Source organism: Perognathus longimembris, chromosome 7 (genome assembly GCF_023159225.1).
Source record: "Perognathus longimembris pacificus isolate PPM17 chromosome 7, ASM2315922v1, whole genome shotgun sequence".
NCBI lineage: Eukaryota > Metazoa > Chordata > Mammalia > Rodentia > Heteromyidae > Perognathus > Perognathus longimembris.
This window is the reverse complement of record NC_063167.1, coordinates 77,539,399-77,554,928: the sequence shown is the minus strand read 5'-3', so window position 1 is coordinate 77,554,928 and position 15,530 is coordinate 77,539,399.

The window sequence follows — 15,530 nt, the reverse complement described above, 5'->3', positions numbered from 1 at the left end:
GCTCAATATCATGATGAAGTAAAATCAAGTGGGTTGGGGACCAATAGTGTCCAGAGAAGAAAGAATTTTGCAATGTTCAAGAATATACATGCCAGGTGCCAGTGGCTCACACCTGTAAACCTAGCTACTCAGGAGGCTAAGGTCTGAGGATGGCAGTTTGAAGCCAACCCAGGGCAGAAAAGTCTGTGACACTCTTATCTCCAATTAATCACCAAAAAAGAAACTGGAAATAAGGCTGTAGCTCAAGTGGTAGAGCACTAGCCTTGAGCAAAAAAAGGTCAGAGACAGTGCCCAGGCTCTAAGTTCAAGCCCCAAAACTAGCACAGAAAGGAAATGAAAGAAAGAGAGAGAGAGAGGGAGACATGGAGGAAAGGAGGGAGACAGGGAGGAAAGGAGGGAGGGAGAGAGGGAGGGAGGGAGGGAAGGAAAGAAGGAAAAGAAAGAGAACATAGTAGACCTCCTGAAGTACACAATGCTATTCATTGTTCTTTTTTATTCTGCTACAGTATTACAAATTGAGAATTTACTTTTTACCATGATAGCAAAATGAAATTTGACACTGAGTATTTTAATCCTACCATTTTTAGAGAAAGATCTGCTTCCCCCATATCTAAGTAATCTGTACCTCTTCCAAAATATTGACTATTCTATGGTTGTGCTTGATTCTTAAGCCAGAGTGATAACCAAAACAGGTCCAACTTTGTTTGTAGAAAAGCCATCCCCAGGGCTGGGAATATGGCCTAATGGCAAGAGTGCTTGCCTCGTATACATGAAGCCCTGGGTTCGATTCCCCAGCACCACATATATAGAAAACAGCCAGACGTGGCGCTATGACTCAAGTGGCAGAGTGCTAGCCTTGAGCAAAAAGAAGCCAGTGATAGTGCTCAGGCCTCCTGAGTCCAAGGCCCAGGACTGGCTGAAAAAAAAAAGAAAGAAAGAAAAGCCATCCCCAAGCCTAAGATTATCCTCTGACAGGAGCATTTGCTCATCAAAATTAGGAAAACAAGGCGTTGTTATCTTTGTTTATCATCTAACACTTAATTTGGGTTGCCACTGTAGGTAGTTTCTTTATACTGGCATTGTCTCACTGTACATTGCCAGCATAGTGATACTTAACTATCTGAGGGAGAGTTGAGGAGTGTGTGACTTAGAAAACAACAACAACAACAGCAACAGCAAACTTTTTTTCTTGCCAGGCACTGGTTAGCTCATACCTGCAATCCTACTACTGAGGAGGCTGAGATCTGAAGATTCTTGTTTGAAGCCAATCCAGGCAGATACCCCAGAGAGACTCAACAAGATCCAAGTGGTTTTCTCTTACAAGTCCTAACCTTGAGGTAGGCAGTGTCTAGATCAAAGCTTCCATACTGTGTCTCTACTCTGCTTTAATTCTCAGCCAGGTGAGCTTCTAATGCCCCGAACCACCAACTCTGCATCCAAGAAATGAGATCCAGCAGGAAGCCATTAGACTCTCTCTGTCTCTCTCAGTCTTTGTCTATCTGCCTCTTTCTGTCTCTGTCTCTCCCTCTCTCTGTCTCCTCTCTGGCTTTCTTTCTCTCTTTCTCTCCGCACTCTCTACCTGTGGGCGACATTTGCTAGTGGACAACTGAAAATCATGGGAGCAGATGAGACTCCTGCCTGCCTTGAAGAATTCCAGCAAGGAGATGAAGCAGCACTATTTTCCTGGTCTTTCTAACACACTCTGCATCAACAGTCCCATTGTGGGAATGTTTCTATGGTTCCCATGAGTTTTCCACTTTGTAATTTCATCCTACTTTTAGTGGGAGAAATGTCAAGAATATAGAAAAACACATGGCCAGGGGTGGGAATATGGCCTAGTGGCAAAAGTGCTTGCGTTGTATACATGAAGCTCTGGGTTCCATTCCCCAGCACCACATATATAGAAATGATACTGTGGCTCAAGTGGCAGAATGCTAGCCTTGAGCAAAAAGAAGCCAGGGACAGTGCTCAGGCCCTGAGTTCAAGGCCCAGGACTGGCAAAAAGAAAGAAAAAAGGAAAACACATGGCCCGATCTGGGACTCTCACCACCTGGCAATATCACATCAGTCTCTGTCTCTGTATCTGTCTCTTTTTTGTGTCTGTCTGTGTGTCTGTTGTCTGTTGTCTCTCTCAGTGTTTCTGTTTCTCTTTCTTTGTTTCTCTATGTATCTCTGTTCTCTCTCTCTCTTGCTCTCGCTCTCCCTCTCTTGCTCTCCCTCTCTCCTTCTCTCCCTCCCTCCCTTCCTCCTCCTCCTCCTTCTTTTTTTTGGTGATACTGAAACTCTCTAAGAAAGAAAAATCTGGGCTAGCCTCTTATCATTTCAGATAAACTTTACTCTGCTGTTGTTCAGATCTAATCCACCCGTCCCCCTCCCCCTGGCCACTTTCTCCCAAGGTTCATTTCCACTTCTGCCTAAAGAATTCTCAGTGGCTCATAGGGTCTGAATCTCCCTCCTCCTTCCCAGTGAGGGCTGAGGACCTCCCAGTGTCTTCCCAACATTTGCCACTTGTCAGACTATACTGTCATGGTGCCCATAGCCACAGCCTCAGTGAATGATTAGTTGAACGACAGAGTATTTTGGCATAGTCGTTGACTGACTCTCCCAACTCACCTCACAGTGCTTGTCCTATAAAAAGATATCCAGTATTTGCAGAATGACTCACAATGAATGAATGAATGCACAGTTGCAATGTGTCCATATTTAGGTCAGGATCACTTTTTGGGTTACCTGGTCACAGGCTTCCTTATCCCTTGAACATATTGCCACATGTCAGTACTGAACAGATTCCACCACTGTCTTTACTAGAACATTCAACATCATGAAGAAAGTACAGATGAGGCAGTATCTTTTTCTTTCTTCTGATGCTTCAAAATATTATTGATTATTGCTTACATTAAAAGACCAGATTGTATTGAAGAAGATAGGGTCCCTCTGGCAAGAGATGGGAGGGAAGGGGAGATCTTCCATCGTTAGTGAAATGGGCACTTTCTTGATTAGGGTAAGACTTTATAATATTTAACTTTATCTTTAAGATCTGTGCACTGTGTTTTATGTGTATTATGCCTCGACGCTTTTTAAGTATTGGGAAAAAACAGGTTAATAAACTCATAATATTTTAATAAAATTTCTTCCCCATCCTTCCATCATAGCTGAGCCTCTCCTCAGCGTGAAAACCGAAGGACATTGATTCTTTAAAAAAAAAAATTAAGCCTTGCCTTGCCTTGATTTTTATGTAATAAACCAAATCTTGGCAAGCAAAGGCTGCAGGTTTCAAGTGTGTTAAATGGTACCAGTGTTCTCGGTGACTGAGATGGGAATAAAACCAGAGAAAGGTGTTCCTTCACGTACAGTAAGTTGATTTCAGCCCAAGAGCCATGCCTACCATTTTTTTGGTTGACAATGCTGCCACTAAACTACATTTCTAGCCCCTGTGTGTTTGTTTTTAAGGCCAGCAGGGAAGAGGGAAGCCCTGCAGCACCATTTCCCTTTTCCATCCCTAGTAAGTTTCCTTTCCTATTTCCCAATTGATTCTAAGTACATATTCACTAATACCAAATCTCTATTTCTCCCCTTCTTATAACAGATAAAGTTTCTTCCCATTTCATCAAGAAAATGAATGCTACAAAACACCAACTCCCTTAGCAGGGCAATGTTAAGACCAATCACCACAACATAGAGCCTCTTCTTTGTGCTCTAGGGGTTCTGCCTGGCTGTGCAGCCAGCTCTCTCAACAATGCTTATGTTACGTGTGATCAACATAAACCTGCCCCTCCCCCATACACACACAGTGCACCAAGACTGCATGGACAGCTGGCCTCTGAACTGTTCCATTTGGGCAGCCTGGAAGCCCTGCAGCACCCAGCTCAATATTGTTTTTATGAGGCTCTTCTTCACTGTACTCAGTTTAGGCCGTTATCAACATTTTAATAATCTGTATTGAAAAATATGAACCAAATAATTAACTCCCTTTATGAAATTTATCTATGAGTTTAATCTTAGTAAACACATAAGATCATGGGATGTATTTAGGATTAAGTTTTTCATATCCTGAAATGAGACAAAACTTTTGTGCTAAAAATCTACAATCATTTATGTAAATACTCCACTGTTATTCAAGAGGTGGAATGAGACTGGGCACCAGTGGCTCACGCCAATAACTCTAGCTACTCAGGCAGCTGAGATCTGAGGATCATAGTTTTCCTGGGCAGGAAAGTCTGTGAGACTCTTATCTCCACTAAACTACCAAGAAAGCTGAAAGTGGAGCTGTGGCTCAAGCGGTAGAGTGCTGGCCTTGGGCATAAAAGCTCAGGTGAATATAGCTTAGTGGTAAAGTGCTTGCCTTTCATGCATGAAGCCCTGGGTTCAATTCCTCAGCACCACATATGTAGAAAAAGCCAGAAGGGGCACTGTGGCTCAAGCGGTAGAGTGCTATCCTTGAGCAAAAAGAAGCCAGACACAGTGTTCAGGCTCTGAGTTCAAGCCCCAGGACTGGCAAAAAAAAAAAATGCTAAGGGACAATGCCCAGGTCTAGAGTTCAAGCCCCAGCACAGACAAATAAAAAAGAGCCAAAGTGAACTCCCTAATTTTTAAGTATGGGAATGATGTCTTCCAACCAAAGAGAATCCTAAAAAAGAACATAGGTGGCAGGGAGAGTAACTTCACAAACACAACCTCATCCCTGTGATTCCAATTCACCACCACCATGTTCACAACATGAGCCTTTGATAACAATGTGATTAAAATTACACTTTACCTCTGTGATCTTCCTCTCAAAAGCCTCTCCTCCAGGTTTAGTCAGTAGAAAAGCATCTGACAAATCCCAGCTGAGGTAGAGTCTTCAGAATACCTCACAAGCTGACAAGGCCATCAAAAGCAAGCAAAGTCTTAAGAGAGGATCACAGAGAGGAGACTTTTGAAAAAGAAACTTAGGAACATTAGCCCTTGAAAGATTTTGTTTGAGCATACAGTGATGGATAAGCCTGACAGTGCCATACCACCATGGTTTGGGTTCTGTGGATGGGACATTCACAGAAGTAAGACAATGTTTGGTTGGTGAAGGTAGAACAGTAGCCTAGTTAGCCTAGTTAGACGTTAGTTGGTAAGTTTCCTATTGATAAGATTAGTCTGAGTTGGGGTTTGCTTCTATAGGAACCCTATGATGCTGTTATGTTCTCAGCCTAAAGGGTGCGTACATTTTTTAAAAATCTTAATGAAATGTGTCTGTCATGGATGAGCCCTTAGAGCAAGAAAAGGATATCAGGTAAAAATAATGGAATCTGAATATGGTCTGGGCATGTTCATAATAGAGGAAATCTTATTTATTTGTTTGTTGGTTGGTTTAGTGTCAGTTTAGGGGCTTGAACTCTGGGCTTGGGTGCTGTCCCTGAGCTCTTCAGCTCAAAATTATCACTCTACCACTTGATCCAAAGCACAACTTCTGGTTTTTCTGGTGGTTAAATGGAGAAAAGAGTCTCACAGACTTTCCTGCCTGGGATAGCTTTGAGTTGCCATCCTCGGATCTTAGCCTCCTGAGTAGCTAGGATTACAGGCGTGAGCCACCAGTGCCTCCACAAGGGTCTCTTTTAAAAAGAATTCACTTGTCACTTTGGCATTTCATTTAATTGATCATGCCAGATCTAGCTGGCAGTTAACAACAAAAAAAATTAATATAATTTTATTGTTAGGGGTGACATTGTCCTAAAAGAAATGTACTCATTACCTGACTTTTATAACTGTTACCCCTCTGTACATCACTGTTATAGTAACAATAACAATTTTAAATAATAATTTTGTTGTTATTATTAAGGTATTTACCAGGGCTTGTATCAGGGCCTGTGCACTGTCCTTTAGTTTTTTGCTCAAGGCTAGCACTCCACTGCTTGGGCCACAGCTCCACTTCCAGCATTTTAATAGGTAATTGGAGATAAGAGTCCCATGGACTTTTCTGCATGGGACTGTCTTTGAACCACAATCCTCAGATCTCAGCCTCCTGAATAGCTAGGATTAGAAGTGTGAGATACCAGCCACTTCTACCATTTTTTAAAAATCACTTTTGTAAAACTGATAGAACTTGAGCTGACTGGTCAGTAGAAGAATTACTAGTTACTCCTTGGGTTATGCAAATGTACACCGAATAAACTCTAATTCATTCTCAGATAAAGAATTTGTTTTTGTTCTGTTTGTTTTTCGTGTTGGTTTTGTTGGCTCTTGTTCTGCCCCTGCCATTGTGGGGACTGACACACCGGCTGCAGCCTGACGTGCCTGACACTGTCATCAGGTAGCATACAGGGGACTTCATCTCAGTCTGGGGACGTCAAGGGCAACAAATCTGGAAATGAGAAGTATTTCTCAACCAGAGAAGCATGCTTGGAGAACTATAAGAAGTTAAGATTCATTGAGGAAGGGTTCATTCATCATAAAGACTTGTGCCTGTAGTCCTAGCTACTCAGGAGGCTGAAGGAAACCATCCCATGCAGGAAAGTCCATGAGCCTCCTTTTTTTTTTTTTTCTTGCCATTCATGGGTCTTGAACTCAGGGCCTGAACACTGTTCCTGGAGCCTCTTTCTGCTCAAGGCTGGCACTCTACTACTTGAGCCACAGCAGCACTCCCAGCTATTTCTGAGTACTTTATTGGAGATAAGAATCTCATGGACTTTCCTGCCCAGGTTGACTTTGAATGTTCAGATCTCAGCCTCTTCAGTAGCTAGGTTTACAGGCAGGTGTGAACAACTGGTACTTGGCGTCCATGAGACTCTTGTCTGATTAAACACCAAAAATGCTGGAAGTAGAGCTGTGGTTCAAATGGTAAAGTGCAAGCTTTGAGCGAAAAAGTTCAAAGCAATGGGCTGGGGATATGGCTTAGCGGTAGAGTGCTTGCCTTGCATGCATGTAGCTCTGGGTTCGAATCCTCAGCACAACATAAACAGAAAAGGGCAGAAATGGTGCTGTAGCTCAAGTGGTAGAGTGCTAGCCTTGAACAAAAAGAAGCTAGGGACAGTGCTCAGGCTCTGAGTCCCAAGCCCCAGGACTGGGAAAAAAAATAATAATAATAAAAGTTCAAGGCGAGAGCCTAGGACCCTGACTCCAACCCCAACATGGCAAAAGTTCTTCCTATTTCCCCACCTGTCTCCCTTCCCCCTTACCTCCTCAGCTTGGTGCCTACTCACAGTCCTTGCCTGGGTCTAGTTGACCTTTTCTGGTCAGATTATGGGCTCCAGGAGAGAAGTTTGTCTCATTTCCCAGGGCATCTTTCCAGCCTAGCACCATGCCATGCCTAGCACATAGGAAGGTGTTCATAAATAATAACTGATTCCTTCCTTCCAGTCTCTCCTCTCCAGTCTATCACCATAGTTCATTTTCCTGGTGTGGTTTGAACGTAAGTCACACTACTCTGGAGCTTAAATCCCATCATTTGTCTTTCTATTTTTCATAGGAACATTTCTCAGTAATGTTCCATGTTACACTACTCTGAGGAAGAAAAACAAAAAGGAAGCAAGGTTTATGATATTTTTCTTCTGAAACATATTGAGAAGGAAGAAAGCAGCCCTTTACATTCATCTAGGTCTTATATTACTGGCCAGGCCTTGGGGATCTGCTGTTGGACATTAACATCTAACAAGGCCAACAATCTATGGTGGGGACAGGTCAGAACAAAACTAAACCACTGCAGGATCACATCTGAGTACAGACACAACAGAAACACTGTTCAAGCCACCAAAATGACCCTCCTATCCAAACTGGCATGAGGAACTGCTGGTGCGTGTGTGTGTATGTGTGTGTGTGTGTGTGTGTGTGTGTGTGTGTGTGTGTGTGTGTGTGTGTATGTGTGTGTGTCTCACTGGGGCTTGAATGCAGAGCTTCCCGCTCATACTTGTCCTTTTCATTCAATGCTGGCACTCTCCCATTTGAGCCACAGCTCCACTTCCAGCTTTTGGCTGGGTAATTGAAGTTAAAGGTCTTGTGGACTTTCCTGCCCAGCGTGGTATTGAAGTGTGATCCTTAGATCTTTATCTTCTAAGTAGCTAAGGTTACAACTGTGTCTTCTCCACGCATTCATTTTGTTTGAGTAAGACATAAGTTGTCAAAAAAAAATCAAACTCAAAGAAATCAATGTTTAACTTTACAATTTGGACTCTCTGGAAATTGTGAACTAAAAGTCTGTACACCAGGGTTAGGAAGGTGGCTTAGTGGTAGAGTGCTTGCCTAGCATGCATGAAGCCCTGGGTTTGATTCCTCAGTACCACATACACAGAAAAAGCTGAAAGTGGTGCTGTGGCTCAAGTGGTAGAGTGCTAGTCTTGAGCAAAAGAAGCTCAGGGACAGTGCCCAGGCCCTGAATTCAAGCCCCAGGACTGGCAAAAAAAAAAAAATAAAGTAAAAAAATAAAAGTCTGGGGGCTGGGAATATGGCCTAGTGGCAAGAGTGCTTGCCTCCTACACATGAAGCTCTCGGTTCGATTCCCCAGCACCACATATATGGAAAACGGCCAGAAGGGACGCTGTGGCTCAGGTGGCAGAGTGCTAGCCTTGAGCAGGAAGAAGCCAGGGACAGTGCTCAGGCCCTGAGTCCAAGGCCCAGGACTGGCCAAAAAAATAATAATTAATAAATTAATAAATAAATAAAATAAAAGTCTGTATACCAGCTGAAGTTTTTCAGTCTTAGCTGAACGTAAAAGAACACTGAAGGTAATGAATGACGTTACTTGCCAATGAACTTCGTGCAGAAATAACCTTGTTGATAAGAAGCACTTTGAGAATTCTGAGTAATGTGCCCACGCTTAGCCTTTTTAGCAAAGATAAGTCCACTGTGTTGACCTTAAAGGTACAATAAACAAAGGGCCCTTTGTCTGGGAGGAAAGGCAACCTATTTAATTTTTTTAAATCTCTCATTGTTTGCTGGAAGAGAAAGATGGTTCCCCTCCCCCCCAAAATTTCAACTATTAGCCTCAAATATTTCACATTTCTGAGAAATCAAAATCATGTGAGGACTACATGCCTTGCAAAACATCATGCCTACAAACAGTTGCCCTTTTCTATTAATATCTCATGTTAGTATGGTGCCTCATTCTATAATTAATTTAGTTCATGCTTTGTAAAAGGTCAGAATTTTGAATTTCTGGCATCATTTCCAACTTAAAACAAATATTAGTCTTAGCTAGATATTCTAGGCATTGTTTGTACCAGAACTTTTCTTTTTTAGATAAGAAAGCCAAGGCATAAAAAGTCCTGCAGTCTTTTAACTACAACTAGAATGTGGAATAAAGCCATGTTGGCAGGCAGCTGTCCCAGCTTCTTGAGTGGATGAGGGGAACCCCTCCCTTATCACCCAGGAGGACACAAGGGTGGAGGAAATGATGCCCCTTTCAACCAGGACACAGCTAGTTTCTGTGATGGTTGTGATGATGGTGGTGGTTGGCTGGTGTGGAACAAGAGAAATGGCCCTGGCCAGCCTCCATCTGTAGGAGTTGACATTGTAACTATCAGCAAGTTGAGATCACAATCCTTTGGTGAAGCTGCAAAGTCAAAGCACACTAGGGAAACAGGACCCCATCTGTAAAGTAAAAATAGATGGTACAGTGTGTGTATAACACATTATGTTCACATAGCCAAAACTGATGGGAAGTTATAGGGTGATTATGTGCATGCATTTTTAAATTTGGAGGATCATTTTTTTTTTGGTTGGTTGGTTGTGGGGCTTGAACTCAGGGCCTAGGTACTGTCCCCAAGCTCTTTTGCTCAAGGCTAAGCATTCTTTGAGATATAGCTGCACTTCCAGTTTTCTGGTGGTTAATTAGACATAAGAATCTCAGATTTTAACTGCTTGGGCTGGCTTTGAACTGTAATCGCCCTGAGTAACTAAGATGACAGACATGAGCCACCAGTGCCCAGCTTGGGGTTTGTTTTGTTGTTATTGTTTTTGTTTTATGTCAGTCCTAAGGCTTGTACCCAGGGCTTGAGATTTGCCCTTGAGCTTTTCTGCTCAAGGCTAGCATTCTACTACTTGAGCCACAGTTATACTTCCAGCTTTTTAAAAATATAGCTTTATTGTTATCATTAGGGCATATAGTTGGGTCACTATTTCATTCCTAGCCTTTCAGTGGTTCATTGACTATAAGAGACTCTCTCATGGACTTTCTTGCTTAGGCTGGCTTTGATATCAGATCTCAGCCTCCTGAGTAGCTAAGGTTACAGGCATGAGCCACTGGAACCCTGAGCACCGAAGATTTTTAAAGATTTCTCCTCCACTGTTAAGCTTGTTGTTTCCTTGGTCTTCCTCATTTTAGGATATAGGAATGCTGTCTTTGTATTTATTTAGGCAAGATCCATTGAAAATCATCGATTAAAGGCTGGAAATGTGACTTAGTGATAGAGTGCTTGCCTTGCATGCATGAAGCCCTGGGTTCAATTCCTCAGTACCACATAAACAGAAAAAGCCAAAAGTGGCACTGTGGCTCAAGTGGTAGAGTGCTAATCTTGAGCAATAAGAAGTTTAGGGACAGTGCCCAGGCCCTAAGTTCAAGACCTAGACCAAAAGAAAGAAAATCATAAATTATCTATCCCCTGTTGTTCCCACAAGAAGCCCATAGGAAACTGCTTGTCAACCCTACCTCGACAAAAATCACATGGAATCCACACAGAATCACAAAAATCACACGGAATTCACCCATTGTTCTTCAGGTCTACTCTTGCCACCTTAGTCCCAACCAGAGTTTTACAAACTGTGACTTGCAACCCACTGATGACTTAAGAATGCAGTTTAGTGGGTGCCAGCCAGAATTTCCTCTTTTACAGAGAAAGAGAACATAAAATCTCCAGGCCCATCACTCATGGCATAAATATTTATTGGCCGTGAAATATTTGTGTTCCTGTGTTTATGTGCTGAATTGTCACACAAATAAAACATGTCTCTTTCTATGAATTGTAGCTCAAACTACATTTGCTTTGTTTTTGTTGGCAGTCCTGGGGCATGGACTCAGGGCCTGAGCACTGTCCCTGGCTTCTTTTTGCTCAAGGCTAGCACTCTACCTGGAGCCACAGCGCCACTTCCAGCTTTTCTCTATATATGTGGTGCTGAGGAATTGAACCCAGAGCTTCATGTATACAAGGTGAGCACTTTACAACTAGGCCATATTCCCAGCCCTCAAACTATGTTTGAAAGTCTAGATTTTTGCCCACATTATTTCTGACCTGGACTGCTTATAACTGGAGACTCTTATTTTAAGCATGATGAGAAACCCAAGCCCATGTGATGATCTAACAAACCAACATGATGTGTCACCTGCTTACCTAGCCCATCACACCTTGAACCACCCAGGCTCCTCACTAGCCAAGCTATAATCACACTGGTCTGTCATTGCATACACCAAGATAACCCACCTCAGGGACTTTGCACTTGCTATTTCCTCCAAGCAGAGTGCTCTTCCCAAAGCATGCTGCAGCTGCCTGCTAGTCTTTATCCAAATGCAAAGTACCCTTCCTAAAGTGTCCCCCAATCTCTGCTCTCTTCTGCATCTTTCATGACAGCTGTTCCTATCTGATAATACTTTGATTTTCTTTTTCAGACTTTCTTACTTACCTGACTCCATTTGCTAGAACGTAATTCTAAGAGAGCAGAGCTTTGTCTGCATCCCTTAGTGATGTATTCCCATTGACTAAAACTGAACCTGGTACATACATAGTACATAGTGAATTTGTTAGTGGTAGTCATGGTGGTGGTGTCGGGGGGGGGGGGGTACCTTGAACTTGGGGCCTAGGCACCGTCCCTGAGTTCCTTTGATCAAGGATAACACTCTACCCCTTTAAGCCACAGCACCACTTCTGGTTTTCTGGTGGTTAATCAGAGATCAGAATCTCACGGACTTTCCTGCCGGGGCTGGCTTCAACCTTCAATCCTCAGATCTCATCCTCCTGAGTAAATAGGGCCCTAGTGCCTGACATGGTGAATATTTTTTAACTGAAGAACTTCACACCCTGCTGAATCAGCAGGCACACAGAATGCTTTCCTCTATTCCTTATCTCTTTAGAGCTGGTGTAACAGAGCACCATAAACACAGAAATTTACAAAGCCCAAGATCCAGGCAGTGTGGTGAAGCTGGGTGACCTCAAAGATGGCACCTGTTCACTGAAACCTCATGGTAGAAGGGACAAAGGATCACTCCTCTGAGACCTTCCTTCTTTCTTTCCTTCCTTCTTTCCTTCTCTTCTGTCTATCACTTCTCTTTCTTTCTTTCTTTCTTTCTTTCTTTCTTTCTTTCTTTCTTTCTTTCTTTCTTTCTCTTTTTTTTTGTGCCAGTTCTGAGGCTTGAATTCAGGGCCTGGGCACTGTCCCTCCAAGTTTTTTGCTTAAGACTAGAGCACTACCACTTGAGCCACAGCTCCATTTTTTGGCTTTTTTGCTGGTTAAGGGATATAAGTCTCATAGATGTTCCTGGCTGGCTGGCTTAGAATTGTAATTCTCAGATTTCCACTCCCTAAATAGCTAGGATTACAAGTGGGAATCACTGGCTCATGTTTGTTGTTGTTGTTTGGTGATCTTGGGGTAGAACTCTGGGCCTTGTTCTTACTAAACAAAGGCTCTGCCACTTGAGCCATGTCATTATATCTATTATAAAGGCTATTTTTGCAGTAAAGTCTCCCTTTCTGCTTTACACCCCAATGGACATGGACTGAGGCCCTTCTTGTGCTCTCCAGTGGCACTCAGGATGGCAGGCACACGCCAGCCATTGTGTTTTCCCATAGCTGGGACAGCAGTCATGTACCATCAGGCCTGGCCATTGGTTGAGATGTAGTCTCAAAATCTTTTACGTCCCAGATGATCATGAATTGCGTATTTCTCCCCCACCCCCATTTTCACCTCCCAAATAGCTAGGATTATAGGCTTGAGTCATTTTACCCAGCTGAAGTTTCATTTTTTTTTTATTTTTTTGTCAGTCCTGGGGCCTATCCACTCAAGGCCTGGGCATTGTCCCTAAGATTTCCTGGTCAAGGCTAGTGCTCTACCACTTGAGCCACAACTTGACTTTCGGCTCTTTTGGTATTTAGTTGGAGATAAGAGCCTCACAGACTTTCCTGCCTAGGCTGGCTTTGAACTGACATCCTCAGATCTCAGCCTCCTGAGTAGCTAGGTTTCTAGGTGTGAGCCACTGGCACCTGGCTGAAGTTTCCTTTTGAAGAGTACTAATCCCATTCATGAAAACCTTAGCCTCATGACCTCAACTCCCCAAAACACCATCTCTTAATTTTAGTACCTTGAGTTTGAATTTTAATATTTAATTTGAGGACTCATGAACATTTAATCTACTGTAACCTCCATTCCTTTCAGACGCCAAGCTTTCTGTGGACAAAGGCTTTCACAGGGGGCTGACTATACCCTTTGCTGTGCATGGTATCTAGAGTGGAAGATTAACATCATTTCAGTGAATGGCTGAGACCTTGAACTACAGTGGCTCTACCACACAGGATTGAATAATTTTCCAGCATATCTCTGCAGATGTAGTTAAGCATGAATAATGTAAGTATTTGGTTTGATTCAACATAAAAATATATAAGAGTTGAAACACAAGTTTAAACAGTCATGAGAGGAGTGGGCAAGGTACTCCAGATGTCTTCTGGCTTAAGTTAATCATTTAAATCCCTTTAAAAATAGTCTAAATCTGGCACTGATGACTCATGCTTGCATCTTAGTGAATCAAGAGGCTGAGATTTAGGAGATGGAGATTAGAAGTCAGCCTGAGCAGATTTTTTTTTAATGAAAATAAATAAATAAATAAAGCCAGGCAGCTACAATAAATGAGTGGATCCAAAAAATGTGGTACCTGTACACAATGGAATTTACACTGCCATTAGAAAGAATAATATTATGTCATTTGTAGGGAAATGGATGGACCTAGAAAAAATCATGTTAAGTGAGATAAGCCAAGGTCAGAGAGACAAATGGCACATGTTTTCTCTCATATGCAGAAGCTAGATGTAAACTACACCAGAGCATAACCAATTATATACATCTCTAGGCATTCACACACACTAAGACCAAAGGAGGATATTCTTAGGAGAGGTACAGAAAAGCACAGTGAGGAAGTGCATCTGATCAAACAATATAATACCTATCAAAATGAACTCCAGAAAATGAAAGCAAGAGGATTTTTTTCTTTCTTTTTTTGTTCTGTTTGTTCATTTGTATGTCTTTGGGAGTATAAGGGGAAGCACAGAAATGGATGGACAAAGGGGAAACAAATGCAGCAATGGTACTTACTGGACACTATGTTAAAAATGAACTCTACAACTTGTGGGTAGAGATGGGAGGGAAAAACTGGGAAAGAGTAAGAGAAGGGGTGACATTGTCCAAAAAGAAATGTATTATCTGACTTATGTGACTGTAACTCATCTTTATAATAGCAATAAAAGGGTTTTATTTTTAATCCAGGTTGGAGGTATGGCTCAAGTAATAGAAAGCTAGCTGTGAACAAGAAAACGACATGAGTACAAAGCTCTGAGTTCAAGCATTTGGTCCAAGCAAGAACAACAACAAAATGGTTCAAAGTTATAAAAGGTTCCATTTTACAGTAGTCATTTTTAGAGAGATAAAAATTAACATACTAGAGGCAGGAACTTGTGACTCATGCCTGTAAGTCTAGCTACTCAGGAGGCTTAGATCTGAGGATCATGGTTCAAAGCCAATCTAGGCAGGAAGTCCATGAGACTTCTCTCTTCAATTAACTCCCAAAAGGCCAAAAATTGACTGTGGCCAAAGTCAGAGAGCCTTGAGCACAAAAGCTTATGAACAGCACCCAGGCTTTGAGTTCAAGCCCCAGGACTGGCACAGAAAAAAAAAAAATTAACATATTAGAGGAGAATGATGGAAGAGATAACCATTCAAGATGCATTATTTTCATATATTGACATGTTCAACTGAAACCCCAGTTGGCACATCAACTTTCTCACTCTGTTCTTAAGAACATAAATCCTAATTAGTATTAACTGATAATTAAAACTCGTAAAAAATTACTAACCTTAATTAATATTTTTTTCTCATTTCAATGCTAAAGAGTTATCCAAACTTTTCTAAAAACTATACAGATTTGCTTCTAACATTAGTTTCTATTGTGATATAATGTCTTCAAGTTCATCTTTTTTTTGTTTTGTTTTGCCAGTTCTGGGGCTTGAACTCATGGCCTGGGCAATGTCCCTGAACTTCTTTTTCTCAAGGTTAGCACTCTACCACTTGAGCCACAGTGCCACATCTGGCATTTTCTGTTTATGTGGTACTGAGGTATCAAACCCAGGGCTTCATGCATGCTAGACAAGCATTCTACCACAAAGCACATTCCTAGCCCAGAGTCCATCTTTTAATTCTAAGGTTGAAGATAATTTCATCACCAGGCAGGGAAAGATTAATAAAGCTACAGTCAACGAGCATGCCAGCCAGCCAGGTCATAGACAATAAACATTGTCATAACAATTCCCTTACTCCAACCTCTCTTGGGCCTTGACTCTCCACAAAACCCTCAAATTTCTGGGTGTTGGTAATCC